Source organism: Crocodylus siamensis, chromosome 3 (genome assembly GCF_052110815.1).
Source record: "Crocodylus siamensis isolate JL-2025a chromosome 3, ASM5211081v1, whole genome shotgun sequence".
NCBI classification, from domain to species: domain Eukaryota; kingdom Metazoa; phylum Chordata; order Crocodylia; family Crocodylidae; genus Crocodylus; species Crocodylus siamensis.
In genome coordinates this window covers 38,877,247-38,894,382 of record NC_143397.1, presented here as the reverse complement: position 1 = coordinate 38,894,382, position 17,136 = coordinate 38,877,247, and the positions used below count along the sequence as shown (strand labels likewise).

The 17,136-nt window shown below is 45.3% G+C and overlaps 1 protein-coding gene across 3 annotated transcripts in view; it reads right to left on the bottom strand.

Moving 5' to 3' along the window:
• ATG10 (autophagy related 10) overlaps window positions 1–17,136 on the bottom strand; it is a 148,518-nt gene that overhangs the window by 22,642 nt on the left and 108,740 nt on the right. The gene's annotated exons all lie outside the window — the stretch shown is intronic.

The following is a 17,136-nucleotide window of genomic DNA, read 5'->3' as shown; positions in this document are numbered from 1 at the left end:
TGTAACGTGAAAGAGCTACAGTCCAAAACCACTGCAGATAAATAAATGCTCAATTTCAACTATGAATTTTAACAATAAAGAGAAGATTAATGCAGCTCAAGTGAGTATACAAGTATATCATATCACATTATCTCCCCAAACCATTAACTCTATGCCAAATTCCTAACCTTCTCATCAATATATAAAAAAAAATAACTATTTAAATTACATGCTATCCTCAGATCTCTCACTTAGGGCAGTGGGAAATTTCCAAAAAGATAAAAGGTAGGACATGATTTTTACAGTTATTAAACATCTAGGTTGCATTGCTTATTAGATGCCTGATTATTGAATTATGCATCACACAGTAGTAAAATAGGTTCAGCTTTACAATGAATAAGTTTTCTGTCCTTTATTTCAATTCTTCCTTAATCATCCTTTCTCTGTTTCTACTGCCTTTTCCTGCATTCGCACTTCTTCTTTTCTACCCCTCAACCTTCCTTCCATACAACAAGTTTCCCAAGCGGTATTTTCTTAGTTTCCTTCTGGTACTGTTGTACCAAAAATTTATTACAATATCTCTGGTGTGGACATGTAAGAAACATAAAACAGAAATTGTTACCTCCATGCCTCTATGTAGGTATCTCTTTTGCTGCCATCTATCACTGTTATGTTCTATTTCATCATTGCTGTTTTCTAGGCTTCTCCCTCCATTGAAAATACATTTTTAGATTATTTCTCCCACATACATTAGCTTTCAGATTTTCAGGCTGATTCTAATGTGTTATTTTCTACCTTTATTTCTAAACTCTCCAGGACCCTTTCCATTAATATTATTCTTGCTATATTTACAGCTTCTCTCCAATATTTGTAAACTCTATCAATTCCAAACATCTAAAAAGATGTTCAATACCTCTGGTTCAGAAACCTGTCTGTCTTTGGTACAACACTACAAACTGTGAGAGGCCAATAGTAGACTGAGATTCACTTCAATGAGATCTGCAGTTATCATGGGTAGGTGGTGTAGGACTCCATATTAGGGCTGTGCAAAGCTTTGGTTCATGATTTGATTTGGAGAAGATTCAGCCCAATTCAGAGGCCAACTCTCCAAATCTGCATTGAATTGCTAAAAGTTTAAAACTTTCCGAACCGATTCAGAGGTGGTGTTTCAGGGGAAACAGAAACTTAGAAAGGGGAGAGGGAGCAGGAGGGGAAGGACTGATACCTCTACCTGGCCAGTGAGTGTGATCTCTCCCTGAGTCCCCTTCCAATCACAGTGTCTGGGGGAGGGACATAGAAACAGTGTAAAAGCCTCTGTCTGTAGGTGTTCTGTGCCTTTTGTGAGCTGTTTCTGCTTGAGTGAGTAACAACGTGTGAAAGGTACTGGACTACCTTAGTCAGTCGCCTGCTCCTTTTTGTTCTTAGAAAGGATTGGATAGGATGTAGCTTAGCTTAGCTTAGAATCCCTCTACTTTACTTATCCTTATCCAATTAATTTCTTTCAATTTATATTCATTGCTTTTTTCCCCCAATACTTTTTAAAAAGAAAACTCAGTGTTTTCGTTCGCAGTGTGATCCATCACCATGCAGGGAAGCACATATTACACACACTCACACACACCATAGAAGAAGTCAGATATTCATTGAAGAAAAAGAGATTATATATAGTTAGTAGTTATTAATATTTTATAGTTAGTTTACATACAGACTACAGACAACACAGAAGAAGAAGTCAGATACAGATTCAGATTTAAATTAATAATCAATAATCATCATCATACCAGAGTCCACTACACACAACATAGAGAAAACATAACACACAACACAGAAGAAGTCAGACACACACACATATTTTCCAGCACAAGAAAGGTTAATATGAAGCATGCTCGAAAGGTCTTCTGGCAGGGGAGGGAGAGGGGCTAGAGGGGGTAGGGGGAGAGCTAGAGCTGTAAGTTCCCCCTCCCACCCACAAACAGACGCATCCTCTTCCCTAGCGGTCATAAGGATTCTGGTGCCAGAGGAAGCCAGGAGATGGGAGCAGTACCTGACGTTCCTGGACCTGCACCATCTCCTCTAACTCCAGAAATAGGTACCAGCAGCAGAATAACCGTCTTCTCCACTGCAATTTCTTCTCCTAGCGTGAGTCTCCCACTGCGAGAGGAGGAGCTGGAGCTGGAACCAAGGGACCTGAGTGCCCTGACTAAAGCAATTATGAGGATCGAGGAGGAATCTGACTTTGTGCTCCACAGCCCTCAAAGTTGCCCTAGACCCAGGTCTTCGTCTCTGGAAAGCATCTAAGACAAGGTTGAGGCTGTGGAGGCTCAGGCAACTGGCTCAGCTGAGTCAGCTCCTCCTGCTGCTGTGCCTTACCTTGCTGAGGAGGGGTTTAAGGCAGGATCACCACCCCCAACCCAGAAGCAGGGGAGTAGTGTAGTGTGAGATCATTTTGAGGTGGCAGATGATCCCAGGTCTGCTATAGTTTCATAGCTGGTAGGGTTGGAAGGGACCTGAGCATATCATCAAGACTGACCGCCTGGCATGGGCAGGAAAGAACGCTGGGGTCCAACGACCCCGGCTAGGTGATTATCTAGCCTCTTTTTGAAGACCCCCAGGGTAGGAGTGAGCAACACTTCCTTTGGAAGTTGGTTCCAGATCCTAGCCGCCCTGACTGTGAAGTAGTGCCTCCTGATATCTAGCCTGAATCTACTCTCAGTCAACCTATGGCTGTTATTCCTTGTTACTCCCAGTAGTGCTCAGGGGAACAGGGACTCTCCCATTGCCTGCTGGTCCCCCTTGGTCAGTTTACAGATGGTCACCAGATCTCCTCTCAGCCTTTTCTTGTGAAGGATGAACAGGTTCAGGTCCAATACCCTGCCCTGCTGCCCCCCGACCATATGAGTGGCCCTTCTCTGGACCCTCTCGATGCTGGCAACATCCCTCCTGAAGTGCAGCACTCAGAACTGGACACAGTACTCCAACTACCTGCCAGCACTGCAGAAGGCAGATCAACTGGGGCAAAAAGGTGAAACACTTCACCACCACAGTGATGCTGCTCCCTCTCAGGAGGCAGCACCCCTTTGCCCCTCCTGCTCAGCTTGGCACCAGTGGGAGTATGCCCAAACGGAAGTCTCCCGCTTGCTCCAAAGCCCCTGTCCCCCCGAAGCAGAGGCAGGCCACCCTGGAGCAGTGGGGGAAAACTGCAGACAGAGGGTGGGGGGTTCCCAAGGCGAGCGAGATCACCCAGAGCACTGGGGAAATGCTTGCTCTGAATAGCCAGCCGTTCTCCTTAGTTGAGCAGCCAGGGTTCAGGCAGCTCATGGTGCTCATGGCCCCAACTTACCAAGTCCCCGCATGCACCACCCTTAGGAGGACAGTGGTGCCCTCCCTGTCTGAGACATGCAGGGAGTACTTGAGGGAGGAGCTTCATAAGGCAGGGCCACAGGTAGCCTTGCACTTCACCTCCAACATCTGGAGTAGCCGGTGTGGCAATCACACGTACCTCTCCCTCACAGGGCACTGGTGTGATCAGTTAGGCCATTGGTGGGCTCCCCTCCAAGCCGAGGTGCTGAATAAGTCCCACATGGTGAGGGAGATCATGGTGGCCATGAATCACATGGTACAGGGGTGGCTCGCTGGGCAAGGCAAGTTCACCTGTAGGTTCATGGTCAAGGACAATGGAGCCTGTATGCTCAAGGCCATCCATGATGCCAACTTTGTTGGCATCCGCTGTGTGGTATACAAGCTGCACTGTATACTCGGGGATGCCATGGACGGGGACAGGGCTGCTGGTGATGGCGCCATCACTACCACCCAGCTGATTTCAAAATGTAGGAAGGTGGTGGGCTACTTCCACTGCAGCATCAAGCAGGCCAAGATGCTGTGGGAAAAACAGGGAGAAATGAGCATCACGCAGCACAAAATCATGCAGGATGTAGAGACTCAGTGGAACTTTACGTACCAGATGCTGGAAAAGTTGGTGGAGCAACAGAAGGCCATTCCTGAGATGGCCTTGCTTGGGGAGATAGAGATCAGCAGTCCCCTTAACAGAGCTGAGTGGGATACCATCTCCCAGATCTTGGTGGTCCTCATGCCCTTTCTTGAGGCCACCGAGACCCTCAACACTGCTGATGCCCTCATTAGCCAGGTGATGCCCATAGTGAGGGAACTTGAGAACCAAATGGGGAAGTTCCAGGGGATAAATGGTCCTGGCTGGGGCAAGCTGGTGTCACCAGATGTGCAGGCACTGGTGAGGTGGCTGAAGGAGGGCATCAATGTAGTATTGCAGTGACTATAACTGCTTTGACTGTTTATTTTATTTCTCTTTTTATATAAGGAAAAGATTAAGACAAAGTTAATCTTGTTATGATTTAATATTTACTATAATTTGATCAGTCATTATTAGTGCTTGGAATCAACCACCTATTTTAAATTTCTTATTGCTTAGCATAAATGTATTTGACATATTGGTCTCATGATTTTAGACATATTTGATCTATTGGTCTCATGAATTTAGAATTTAAATTTAGTATAAGGAAAACGCTTGTGTAAGGGTTTGTGGTATGTCTGGTGTATGTGGATATGCCTAGTGTATGTGGAAAGTGGTAACGAAAAAATGCATGATGGATGTATGTGACAGCATGGAGGAAGACAGTCCTCTTGTAGCAGGTGAAAATAGCCTTCTGTGGTTTAACAGTTAAGGGCTACAGCGGACATCAAGTTAAGGATTACCAAACACTAAATCATGCTTCATCCTGATGGCTGAAGACTGCAAGTGATGGCCACCCTGAAGATTGCAGACCACAAAGCCAGAAGATCATGACCTAACAATCCCAGCCTGCCAAAAGGACAAGGAGGATGGCCTTCATGTCTGACTCAGCAGAATCCACTGGCTTTTATGGACTGCTATCACTGTAAAGAATGAACTCAAAGACAAGGCTTCGGGTCTCTTCCACCTGCAAGAAGGAGTTTTGGGTACGTCCAACAAGACCTGACTCCAACTCTCTTGGTCAGCGTGGCTGGCCACCAGATTGACCTTGAGCAACTTTAAAACTTGGTAATACCTTAACCTTTGCAGGACTATCTAACTTCTTTCTGTGTGTGCCCTTGTCACTTCTGGATGAATTAATGCATATGCATGGGAATGAGTGAAGCAAATAACCTTACCATTCTTTATTCTTTTTATGTTGCATGTTTTATGTTCTAACAAATGCGGCATTGTGCCTTATCCCCAATAAGATTCCAGCTTGTTTTTAATTTACACTGTACACCCTGTGTGCACAACATCAGAAGATGGATGGACCCCTTGCAGTCCACATCCTGGCAGGCATGTGCGACCAGAGGGTGAAGGGAAGCATGTGCATTGGCAGCACAAAAACCCTCAATCACCAGATGCAGGTGCTGGTCAACAGTCAGGGAGGCAGAAGGGCAAAGTAGAGGAAATGTGGAAGTGGGGGATCCACTCTCCCATTCCAGCACTCCCAGCACCAGCACCAGCCAGTCTCCTCCATGCCAGTCGCTACCAATGTGGGCCAAGGGCATGGCTGCAATGCTAAGGTTCAAATGCACCAGACCTCAGCCTTAGGCAAGTAGCGCCAAGGCTTCAGTGGCTACCTAACTCACTGAGGACGTGGAGCCACTGGATTGCAAACCCTTGGCCTACTGGGCAAGCTGTAGCCAGGTATGGCAGGATCTGGGCACAGCTGCCCGGCAACACCTGTTCTGTCCACCAACCAGTGTTCCAAGCAAGAGGGTGTTCAGCATTGCTGGAGATGTTGTGACACCCCACTGCACCTCCTTGGATCCTGGTTTGGTGGAGCAGCTGGTGTTCTTGAAGGTGAACTTCCCACTGCTGGGGTTCCCCAAACTCCACCTACAGACGGACTGAGTGTCACCCTCCTTACTCCAACTACACCATTCCATTCTATTGTTTTTACACCAGTTAGTGTTATTGTCCCGCTCTCAGAGCTGGAGGGGGCACTCACTGCATGACCAACCAGCAGGGGAAGAACATATCCCTGCTAAGTTCCCATGCCAGGATGAACTTATAGTGGTATGGGATTGGGGCTATGGGGGGAGGTGGAGGCCCCAGGTCCTGGGCATGACCATTAAAACTGCACCCTGCCAGGGTCAGGGAGGCCTGGCAGGACTGCCGGTGGCATGGCAGCCCTGTCAATGCCAGGACCGAGAATCCCCTGGTGAAAGACGGGTAGGAAACACCATAATCTCCAGCTACAACACACATGCACACAGTCCTGGCTGGGGAAAGCCCAGACCTGTCACATCTTTGACAGGCCTGAGGCTTGCTGGTTGCAGTGGAGTTGTGAGACTCCAAGTGAACTCAGCTTAGCTGCCTGGGATGCCAGCTTTTGGGTTGAAAAACCCTTTAGTAGGCTGAGTAAGCACCTGCAGTTGGTGTGCTATTCCTGGATAGAACAAATGGTAAAGAAGCCAGAGGCTGGCATGCAATGCAGGCAAGAAAGCCAGTCTGTGAAAATGGAATGGAGGCATCAGGGGGTTAGGGACAGGCTGGGGTGGGAGGGGGAAGTGGGATGTAGCACAGGTAGAAGTGCAAAGGTACCTGAGGAGTCAGATGTCTGGCAGGTTGCAGTGTGTCAGAATTCCACTATATTGAGTCCATGAGTTTCTGTACTTAGGAGGCTGATGAAATGCAGTTCAGAGGTCCAGCTGTGAAAAGTGGTTTGTAAATTGTTCTCAGGATTAGGCCTGAGAGACTGGAGACAGAGTGGTTTTTTGTGAGGAATGTGATCCCACAGGTAGTTGGGTATTATTGTCTTTGATAGATTCTGGTGTGCAGTTTGTGAGGGTACTGAAGACTGTTGGCAGGTTTTGCGCTGTAGGAAGTTGGCTTTAGTTCTGGTGATGAGGTTAGGTGCTTGTTTGAATTTACAAACCACTTTTCAAAGCCAGGCCTATGACTTTCACTTCATCAGCCTCATAGGCCTTAAGTACTGAAACTCATGGACTCAATACAGTGGAATTCTGACACACTACAACCTGCCAGACATCTGACTCCCCAGGTACTTCTGCACTTTTACCTATACTGGAACATCCCCCTTCCCCACCACCCCAGCCTATCCCTCACCCCCTGATACCTCCACTTCCATTTTAACTGACTGGCTTTCTTGCCTGCATTATCTGCCAGGCCAGCCTCTGGCTTCCTTACTATTCTTTCCATCTACGACCAGCAGACACACACACCAAATACAGGTGCTTAGCCTGACAAAGAGTTTTTCAACACAAAAGCTCGCTAAGATATATTTCTCTAACTATTCAGTTGGCCTACTAAAAAACACCACATTATCTTACCTGTCGTTATTTAAAGTGGTGGACCGGACTGAGGCTGTAGGGGAGGAGGAGACCTCATTGGGCCATACAACTGTGTTGTGTAGAGGCCACAGCACTAGTGAGGGTGCACCTTAACAAACACACACTATCACCCACCCATGTCATGAGTTTTGCCTGTCAGCAGCCTGAGGTGCAGGGCCCTAGAACCCAGAACCCCCCTGCACCTATCTCCTTGAAAGCTGGCAGGCTTCATGGCCACAGCAGGCCTAGCAGACTGCTGTTTTCACTCCCCTGTGCCCTAACACAGACACAGTCACACTATCACCCATGTCATGAGTTTTGCCCGTGAACAGCCTGAGGTGCAGGGCCCCAGAACCCAGAATCTCCTGCACCTATCTCCTTAAAATCTGTCAGGCTTCTTGGCTTCAGTAGGGGCTAGCATGCCTGCAATTTTCATCCCCCTGTGCCTTAACACGCACAGTGTCACCCATGTCAAGAGTTTTGCTTGTCACCAGCTTGAGGTGCAGAAACCCCTGCGCCTATCTCCTTGAAACTTGGCAGGCTTTATGCCCTCAGCAGGGGCTACCATCCCTGAAAGTTTCATCCAAATCTTCCAGAAAATGGCAAAAATATAGGTATTTCATTGATTCCTCATTATACTCTATGGCTAAATCTCCAAATCGACCCCAAACCTTCCAGCAGAATTGATTCGGAACAGTGATCCAAATCTCCAAATTGAAACACTGGCCATCGGCCAAATCCGGATCCAAATCGAATACTTCCCTATTCATACAGGCCTACTCCATATTCAGAGTACACTCTGCAGGAAGAATCAGATTGATGACTTAAATCATTATTTGTGGTTTTACATGTCCTTTGAAGAAATAAGAGGGAAATAGTTCTCTCTATACATGGAAAATATTAAATATTGGTGTCCCGGGAGAGACTGGAGGGAAGGACCCCAAATAAGAAAAGAAAGTTACAGGAGACAGGCGGGACAGGGAAAAGAGAAAAAAATAAACATAGAAGCTAAAAAAGGAAAAACTCCTTACCTTCAGCTGAAGCTGCGATGCCGTGGGAACAGGGGGAGAAACTCATGCTACTCATTAGTCATGTCTTTATTCATCTGGGGCTGGCCGATGACATCACCAGCTGTGACTTGCGAGAGCAGCAGCACCGGGAGAGACAGCGAAGTGCGAGCGAAAACAGGCATTGCTACAGGTGGGAGTAGTGGGAAGAATGGGGAGGAGGAGGAACTCTCCCTGCCGAGAGGTTCCCGACAGAGGCAACAAGGGCCACGGAAAGGCGAGACAGCCGGATTGGGAGGCCCCAGAAAGGAGAGAAGGGCAACACCAGGCTCGCCGAGGAAGTGGAAAGAAGGGGAAGGGACGACTTGAGTAGAAAGCCATGAGTACATGACCCCGAACGGAGGTCGGTGTTTAGCTAGACCATAGGGAACTCAGTATGCAGTGCCCTGGTGCAAGGGACCAAGGGAGGAAGTTGCCCTAAATCCTAGTGATAGTGGACATGTCGTGGTGTGTTTTTCTTTCATGTTTTTCTTTTCTGTTTCCCCGGTGGAGGGGTTGAGAGTCAGGAACGGCTCTTTGAAGCAGAATAGATAGGGGAAGGCCAGTAGAGCTTCCCATAGATTTCATAGACATTAGGGCTGGAAGGGACCTCGGAAGATCATCGAGTCCAGCCCCCCACCCAAAGGGCAGGAAGTCAGCTGGGGTCATAGGATCCCAGCAAGATAAGCATCCAATTTACTTTTGTAGGTGCTTGAACCACCTCCGCTGGCAGGCTGTTCCAGACCTTGGGGGCTCGGACAGTAAAGAAATTCTTCCTTATGTCCAGCCTGAAACGGTCTCACAGTAGTTTACGACGGTTCGACCTCGTCATCCCTTGGGGCGCTCTAGTGAACAAACGTTCCCCCAGATCCTGGTGATCACCCCTGATAAACTTATAGGTGGCCATCAGATCACCCCTGAGGCTGCGCTTTTCCATAGGATTAAGGCCTTAGGGCGAGAGTACACCCGAGGTGAGTGCAGATTCCAGGAGTGAGGCCCCGAGTCTAGACCACTGAGACAGAGTAAGGAAACTGGCCTCGGGGCTGACATCCCGGATGGGAAGGAATTCAAAGGGGCTCCTCCAGGATGTAAGAAGAGGTACATGGTCACGAAGATCAAGCAATCCATCGAGGTGGCGTGAGGATGGGGTGTAGGGGTGACAGAGCCCCGTGGGTGACCGTTGGGTAGACCGTGCACCGCAGAAGATCCCCAGGTAGCTAACCCTCCCACTGAGGAACATTCAAAGTTGTGGCAGGAAAGATAGGAGAAGACTACCTGAGGAAGGAACACCTACTCAGTGATTTGCAGAAATTTACAAGGCATACACCACCCAGCGCTCAAGCCAGGGATGCATGGGATCAAGTGTTTGAGGCCCGACAGTCACAATTGGGCTAATGAAGAAAAACCAATCTGGCTTCTTTCTAACACTTTGGAGCCTGTCCTATATACCTTAGGCGTGTTTGTGCTACTTGAACAAAGAATAAGGGCTAAAATCAAATACAATTTTCTTGTTTTGTTTTATTGTGTGCTATTTCATTTTACTTTTTCTTTTATATTGTTATACATCATGTTCTGCTTTAATTTTGTGTAAACCGGTAGAACAGAAAAACTTATTGTACATTTTTAGTAAAAATATGATTTATATAAATGCTATTTACTTTTTTAAATAATTTTTTATTGTTTATTTTGTTGTACTATTTTGGCAAAAGCTATAAACTACTACTACTGCATGGCAAATAAAAATGGGATTAATAGTTATCCCCATTGTACCTCAAAGTAGGGACAAAACTGACTTAATTCATTTTAAAAAGTGATAATGTAAGAAAAAAAATGAAGGGCAAAAGGATATTTCTCTGTGATGGAATTAAGACTGGAAGGTCAAGGATTCCAACAGATGATGTTCTAAAGTTATGCAGGATGCTAATGCACTAGGATACAGGCCTGGTAGTCTGCTGTGATTTAAAGTGTGAGAGAGAATTCAGCTGAAAACAAATGAAGTGGAGCTTGGTATGCTTGCAGCTCAAAACAGGTTGCAACAGAGATTACGAAAGAGAGCTTCCTGTAAAAAGCACATTTCTAGTAAACATTACCCTAAAAAGGATATAGGAATATTTTTTTGAAATACAAGATCTGGAGGGGAAATAACAGACATAAAATACCTGTGAAAACACTCAACAATAAACAATTTAGAATATAGTCATGAGATGTCTGCACCTCCATTTGTGACTCCTTTGTAAAAGAAGCCAAACGGGAGCTGGCAACAGTTCTGAAAAAGCAACAGTAATCCATAAATACTACTTAATTTTCTTGTCATTGCAGAATTAAGCTACTTCCAACGCACACGGATCTTACCAGGTGTGCTAAATTGATGTCATTATGAGCCATCAGGAAATACCCACAGAGACCTGTACCAACATTTAGTTTTGTTAAACAGCTGTGTGTTATAATTGATTTGTATTATTTAAAACAGTTATAGCAAGTTACCAGAGGATGTAGAAAAGGGATAACTGAAGACTCAAGGGAGATTTAGTTCAGAAGAAAGTCAACCACTGGAACTTCCCTTGAACATTTTAAGACTATTACCAGAGGAAGTACAATTAAACCATTCTCGTTTATCAATTATCATTATTAAAATATGCAATTTATCAAGCTATTTCATTTATGAAAAGGTAACCAGTTGACTTCTGCCTATCATAATAAAAACAGACTAGTATATAAAAATGTATGAAAATAATTCCTAAGGAAGTGAATGGATCATTCTGCAGTGATCCTCCAGTTCTAGGGGTTTCCCGCATTCCCATGGCAGGTGGATAGCCCCTGAAGGGAACCTCCGGCCCCAGGGGTTTCCCCACACCCCCAGGGCAAGAAGACTCCTGCAGCTGGGAGCCCCTCACATGGCGAACATGGGGCTCCCAGCCACAGAAGCCTGTTTCTCCTACCAGCTGGTAGCAATAGCTAAATCCAAAGTGGAAAAGTGAACAAAAGCAGCCTTGGCTTGAATTCAAACAGCACTATGGATCAGCTGTTTGCTCAAATGTTGTTCATGAGTTTGAACCACTTGTAAGACTTTATTCTCGGGCCTGCACTGTTCAACCTCTTTATCAGCGACTTGGACAAGGGGGTGGAAAGCATCTTGTTCAAATTTGTGGACGACACTAAGATGTGGGGAGAAGTGGGCATACTAGAGGAGAGGGGCAGTCTGCAATCAGATCTGGCCAAGTTACAGGGGTGGGCAGATGAGAACAAGATGGGTTTCAATACTGACAAGTGCAAGGTGATGTACCTGGGGAGGAAGAACCAGCAGTATACCTACAGGCTGGGGAACTCCCTTCTCATCAGCAAAGAGGCAGAAAAGGATCTTGGAGTCATTATTGACTCTAAGATGAATATGGGCCAACAATGTGGGGATGCAGTCAGGAAGGCTAACTGAACCTTGCCATGCATCCATGCATCACGAGCAGGTCCAAGGAGGTGATCCTTCCCTTCTATGCAACATTGCTCAGGCCGCAGTTGGAGTACTGCATCCAGCTCTGGCTGCCGCACTTCAGGAGGGATGTGGACAACATCGAGAGGGTTCAGAGGAGTGCCACTTGCATGATCGGGGGCAGCAAGGCAGGCCCTACGAGGGGAGGCTATGGGACCTGAACCTATTCAGCCTCCACAAGAGACGGCTGAGAGGGGATCTGGTGGCTGTCTATAAACTGGCCAAGAGAGACCAGCAAGCAATGGAAAAACCCCTGTTCCTCTGAGCACTACTGGGAGTAACAAGGAACAACAACCGTAAGTTGACTGAGAATAGATTCAGGCTAGATATCAGGAGGCACTACTTCACAGTCAGGGCGGCTAGGATCCGGAACCAACTTCCAAAGGAAGTGTTGCTCGCTCCAACCCTGAGGGTCTTCAAAAGGAGGCTAGATAGACACCTAGCCGGGGTCATTAGACTCTAGCATTCTTTCCTGCCCATGCCAGGGGGTTGGACTTGATGATCTGCTCAGGTCCCTTCCTACCCTACCAACTACTGCTGCTACTACTACTACTACTGTGAAACTACTAAGTTCATCTTACCATCATGAATCAAATTTGAGCAAAAAGCTGATCTACAGCACTTTCTGAATTCAAGCCAGGGATTTTAGATAGATAGATAAATATAAAATCTTACAAGTCGTTCAAAACCATAAACAAAATTTGAGCAAACAGCTGATCCACAATGCTATTTCTGATAACAAGAATAGAGCAATATGCATACTGCATATGCATATTGCATATTGCTCGATTTTGGTTATCACAGGATCTAGGAACTTTCTCCAATTGCTGCCCATTTGTATGGAGAGACTGAGTCTGAGACTCACTAAGAGATCTCTGTGACCAGTTAAGCTTATTCCACATGGTCAAATAAGCCCAGGTAATCAGAAGAGGAACAGAAAAAGGTGCATTTCAACTCAAATCACTGATCCAACTCAAAATCACTGATCTAACTGTAGTCCTAGCCTGTTTTGGTCTGAGACTGGTAGGCAATTACTTAGAATATATTTATTACATTCTGTAACACCTTTGGGAATAGTCTTATTTTTTACTGCTGTTTTATGTTTGGTCTGGCAAACATCTCTCAGTTTACAAGGGGAAATGTGTTTGTTACACCAGTGGTTGCTGGCACTTACAATTCATGATAGTGCTGGCACCACTAACTGAACTGGGTCCTTACCTCCCAGCTGAGCCAGCTCCAAAAATGTACCCCCTCCCTCACACATTCCTCCTTCCCTTTGCCTCTTTATTGATCAGTGTTCACATAGACTGAAGAGCCATATGTAACCAAACCTTCATCACTCAGCTTCTTTCTGGTTTAATCTAACAAACACACTACAGATTTTTAAAAATCACTTCCTTTCACAGGCTGTTACTCATGCATGGGAGTGGGGTATTAGCAGCATCAATACTTTATTCTCCCAGCTAAACTAGTTAGGACCTTTACAGCATATTTGCTACTGCTGTGAAGAAGTGCAACTTTACTAAAGGCAATGGAATTCTGTAGTCCTAAACCAGTGGTGAACTTGGACCTTAGGGAGAAGAGACTACACAGAAAATTGATGAAGTATGCATTTTTTAAAAAAGATAATTCCACTGATTAATTCTGATATAAATGGTAAGCCCTACTTACCAGCAATCCCTAGATTACGCTAATGTCTGCATTCTCTTATGCCATCAGTCTGAGAGATATAATCCATATTATTCATGGAGGACTGCTTACCTCATTCTGAAAACTTCCCCATTTAATGGGATGTCACCTCAGTGCTATGTTCAATTAATATTTTGCTGCTACAACTGTCTTACAAAGTGTTTTTTTCCTAAATTCAAATTTTTCAGATCTCCTGCGTGGTTTCTGGAGGGAGGCCACAGAAATTGTAGCTTCAGTGCACAGCACACTTTCTCAGCCACAAAACTTGTTATCACAAGGATCTGTATGTGTAGCTTGTATCCAGCTTCCAGTTATGAAGCTTAAGAAGAGTTTTTATTTCACTGCTCCTGAACAGGTAAAAATCATCTTTGTATAACTGGGTGTGACTCATTTTTTAGTTTCCACACCCTAATTTTACACATTGTCCATGCCATCTGTCAGTGACACTTGCTTTAGTCTCATGAACATTGGTATTGAAAACTATTTTTATAGATGCATATAGTCCTCTACAAAGAAAGAACCACACTGGGGCTTTCTACAAACGTTTGATTGTGGCTTTAAACCACAGTTCACTGTAGAGAAAGTCTAGAGGTCCAGCACCTGTTACCTCTCAGCTCCATGTTCTTGGGGAACTCTGACACAGGACACAGACTGTCTGACTCATCAAGACTCCCCCCCTCTACCTAAACAAAAACTGATTAAGATGCAGTGGGAGACGCACCTAAAACCCTCCAGATAAGGGTGACAAGAGTGAAACAACTGCCCTAGGTCTCATTTGCATCTGAGATGGAACCAGATGACCATTCATTTACAGGGAAGATGGAGAACAGAAAGCCTGAATCAGAGACTGCAGTGAATTCTGGGATCAGAGAAGCAGGGGAGCACTGCATGATGGGGAATCTGTGCTCCAGATGCTAATCAAGCTACATTTACACACATCCAGCTCAGCATTTATCAGACCAGTTCTAACCTGGATTTACAAAGTACTTCCTCCCCCCCCCCCCCACATATACACACACACCTCTAAGCAGAAGTAAAGTTTAATAGGCATCTCGGGCCGTACAGTCCCTGGCCCACTATGGGAGGCCTATTTAAACTTAATTGGCTAAAACTCAGTTGCTGGGTTAGGGAATGCTGAGGCAAGAGACTGAGTCAGAGGAGGTATGGGCAACATTTGAACCATGGTAAAGTGTTCACCACAGAGTCCAGCTTGTTGGAGCCCTGACCACAAGTGTTGTCATACTTTTTCCGGGATGACTGGTGGAAGCCCTCCCCCCGCAAAAGTTATGAACACTCCAATAATTGCCTTAAGTCTGTTAAAAGACTGGAAGAGCCATGCTAAGCTGAGGCTTGTTCACAAGTAAAAATCCAAAACCCTGATGCTGCAAGCTATCTATTGTTTCTGAAGAAACCAGGAGATATCCCATCAGTATATCTGCTATCCACAGTAATTTCAAGCTGGCTCCTACGTGTCTGGTTACTCCCTAACCTTATGTTTTTCCTGATTATCAGTTTCTTCAGATGTTCCAAACCAGATAACCCCCTGTCAAGAGAAAAGACAATGATTTACACTATTGAGAATGCTTGAAAGAAGCTGAACTAAGGGTATAAAAATCTGTAAAAAAAAAAAAAGCAGCAAAGTGTGTGTGTGCTTCAAGAGAAGAAGTATCTCGCACATCACCCGCTGTTGTTCTTGGGACGCTAGGAGAACAGACTGTCTCCCTTCAACGGTCATGCTGAGAACTTTAACCTGTCAGCTTTGCAAACTGAGTGCCTTGGACTGGTGATATCCCAGCTCTCTCTCTTTTTTCTCTTTTCTCTCTAGGCATAAATTTCAGAACCTGAACTGTATTACTTAAGCATGAGCTAAGTTTCCCCAAATACTTAGTGAAACCAGGGTAATACTGTAATTGTCTGTGTTTGCTTTTCCTTTGCATGTCTATTACTACTAGTGCCAGTATATATTTCATATACTTAGCAATAAATAACTTTTATAGTCAAACTGATAGTAACTGGGTATATTTTCCTTCTCTACTTCTTCTTCCCTGCTTGCTCGGCAGCAATGCTTCTTTTACCTAAGCTAAAGATCCCTGTGAAGCCCCAAAATACTGTGGGGTCTGCTCACCAAGAGGCTAAAGAACGGGACATGCTGAGTTTGAAACACATAAGGGGATCAGCTTGTACAGGCTGATTGACCCAGTTTGACTCAAACGTGCCCTAATGAACTGAATGCTGGCCCATGAGTGTGTCATCTGGACACCCAGCCAGATTCAGAGGTATTCTGTTTAAATGTGTGCTTGTGTCTGACTGCAGTTTACTGTTGCTTTGATGAACTGATTCTTGGCATATGAGGGTGTCAACCTGTCACCCTGATCAACCCGGCAGGGTAAGGCAAGTCATGTTATTCTGTGTGTTTGTGTGTGTATGACTGACTTGGTGACTGGAGGAATCCAGCCCCATTGAAACTGAGTCCTCCAAGATAGCTCCATTGGGGATGAAGACTTGAAGAAGGGAGATAGACAGCTCTGTATAGAAACACAAGTAACACAAGCAGCACATTGATAGAATTACCAAGACCCTAGAAACATATCCCTAATGAGCACACCCCAAAGTGATGGGCAAATCTGGTAACACCCCAAAGAAGATTACTACTCTGAAGTGCACACTGAGGAGTCTTCTGTTACACATTTGTACAGGTTGTCCCAGGCATTCTACCCACAAAACAGGGCAGCTCTTTTGGAAAGCACAGAGACTATGGCTTGCTCCATCCTTATCCCAGAGGGGTCTCTAAAATGTCAAAAGCAGTGCAAGCGCCCAGTCCCTCTGAGGTGGCAATGCAAGTATCACAACAGATCCTGACTCCATCAGTTGGGCATAAAGTGAAGACAGGACTAATTGCACCTTTCTCTCTTCCTATGTAGAAGTAGTTACTATATAGACATACATTTACAACCTGAACTATGATTCCCTCTTGTGGAGAAGGCTGGTTATTTGCTACCACAATTTATTGGTAAATTAATTTATGCTTCACCTGTGATTATGCAGTGACAGGGGGATTCTGGGAATGCCTAGGAAGAGCCCAGAAGTGCACAACAAATAACAAACACCTGGCATCAGGCAGGCTCTCAAGGAGTTATTTTAATAAACACAACAACAACGGTTTGCAAACTTGCAAACATGAATGCTGCTCATGTTTTCATTAATGTTTACAGTTTATGATCCTGTTACCTGCAATTCAACATTGTTATCTGTTATTCATATGGTGACAGTCTCCACTGACATCAGGGCCTTATTCTGCAAGAGGTGCTAGTCTCTGCCCTGAAGAGCTAACATTAAGCTGGGAGACCAGACAAAGGAGAAGAGAACAGAAGAGAGACATTATTACCCTCCTTAGACATAGACAAATCACAAAACGCTATCCCAGGTTGCAAAAGTGGCCTGCAGAATAGCCAGAAACTGAACCCAGGTTGCCTGAGTTGGCCTCAGAGCCTTAACCACAAGGCTCATCCTATCCATGCACAAATTACATCATTTTCCAGAGGGTAATAATTAAATTATTGTGAACAAATCATAATTTTATTTGAATGATCCTAGGGACATTAAAGCCATTGT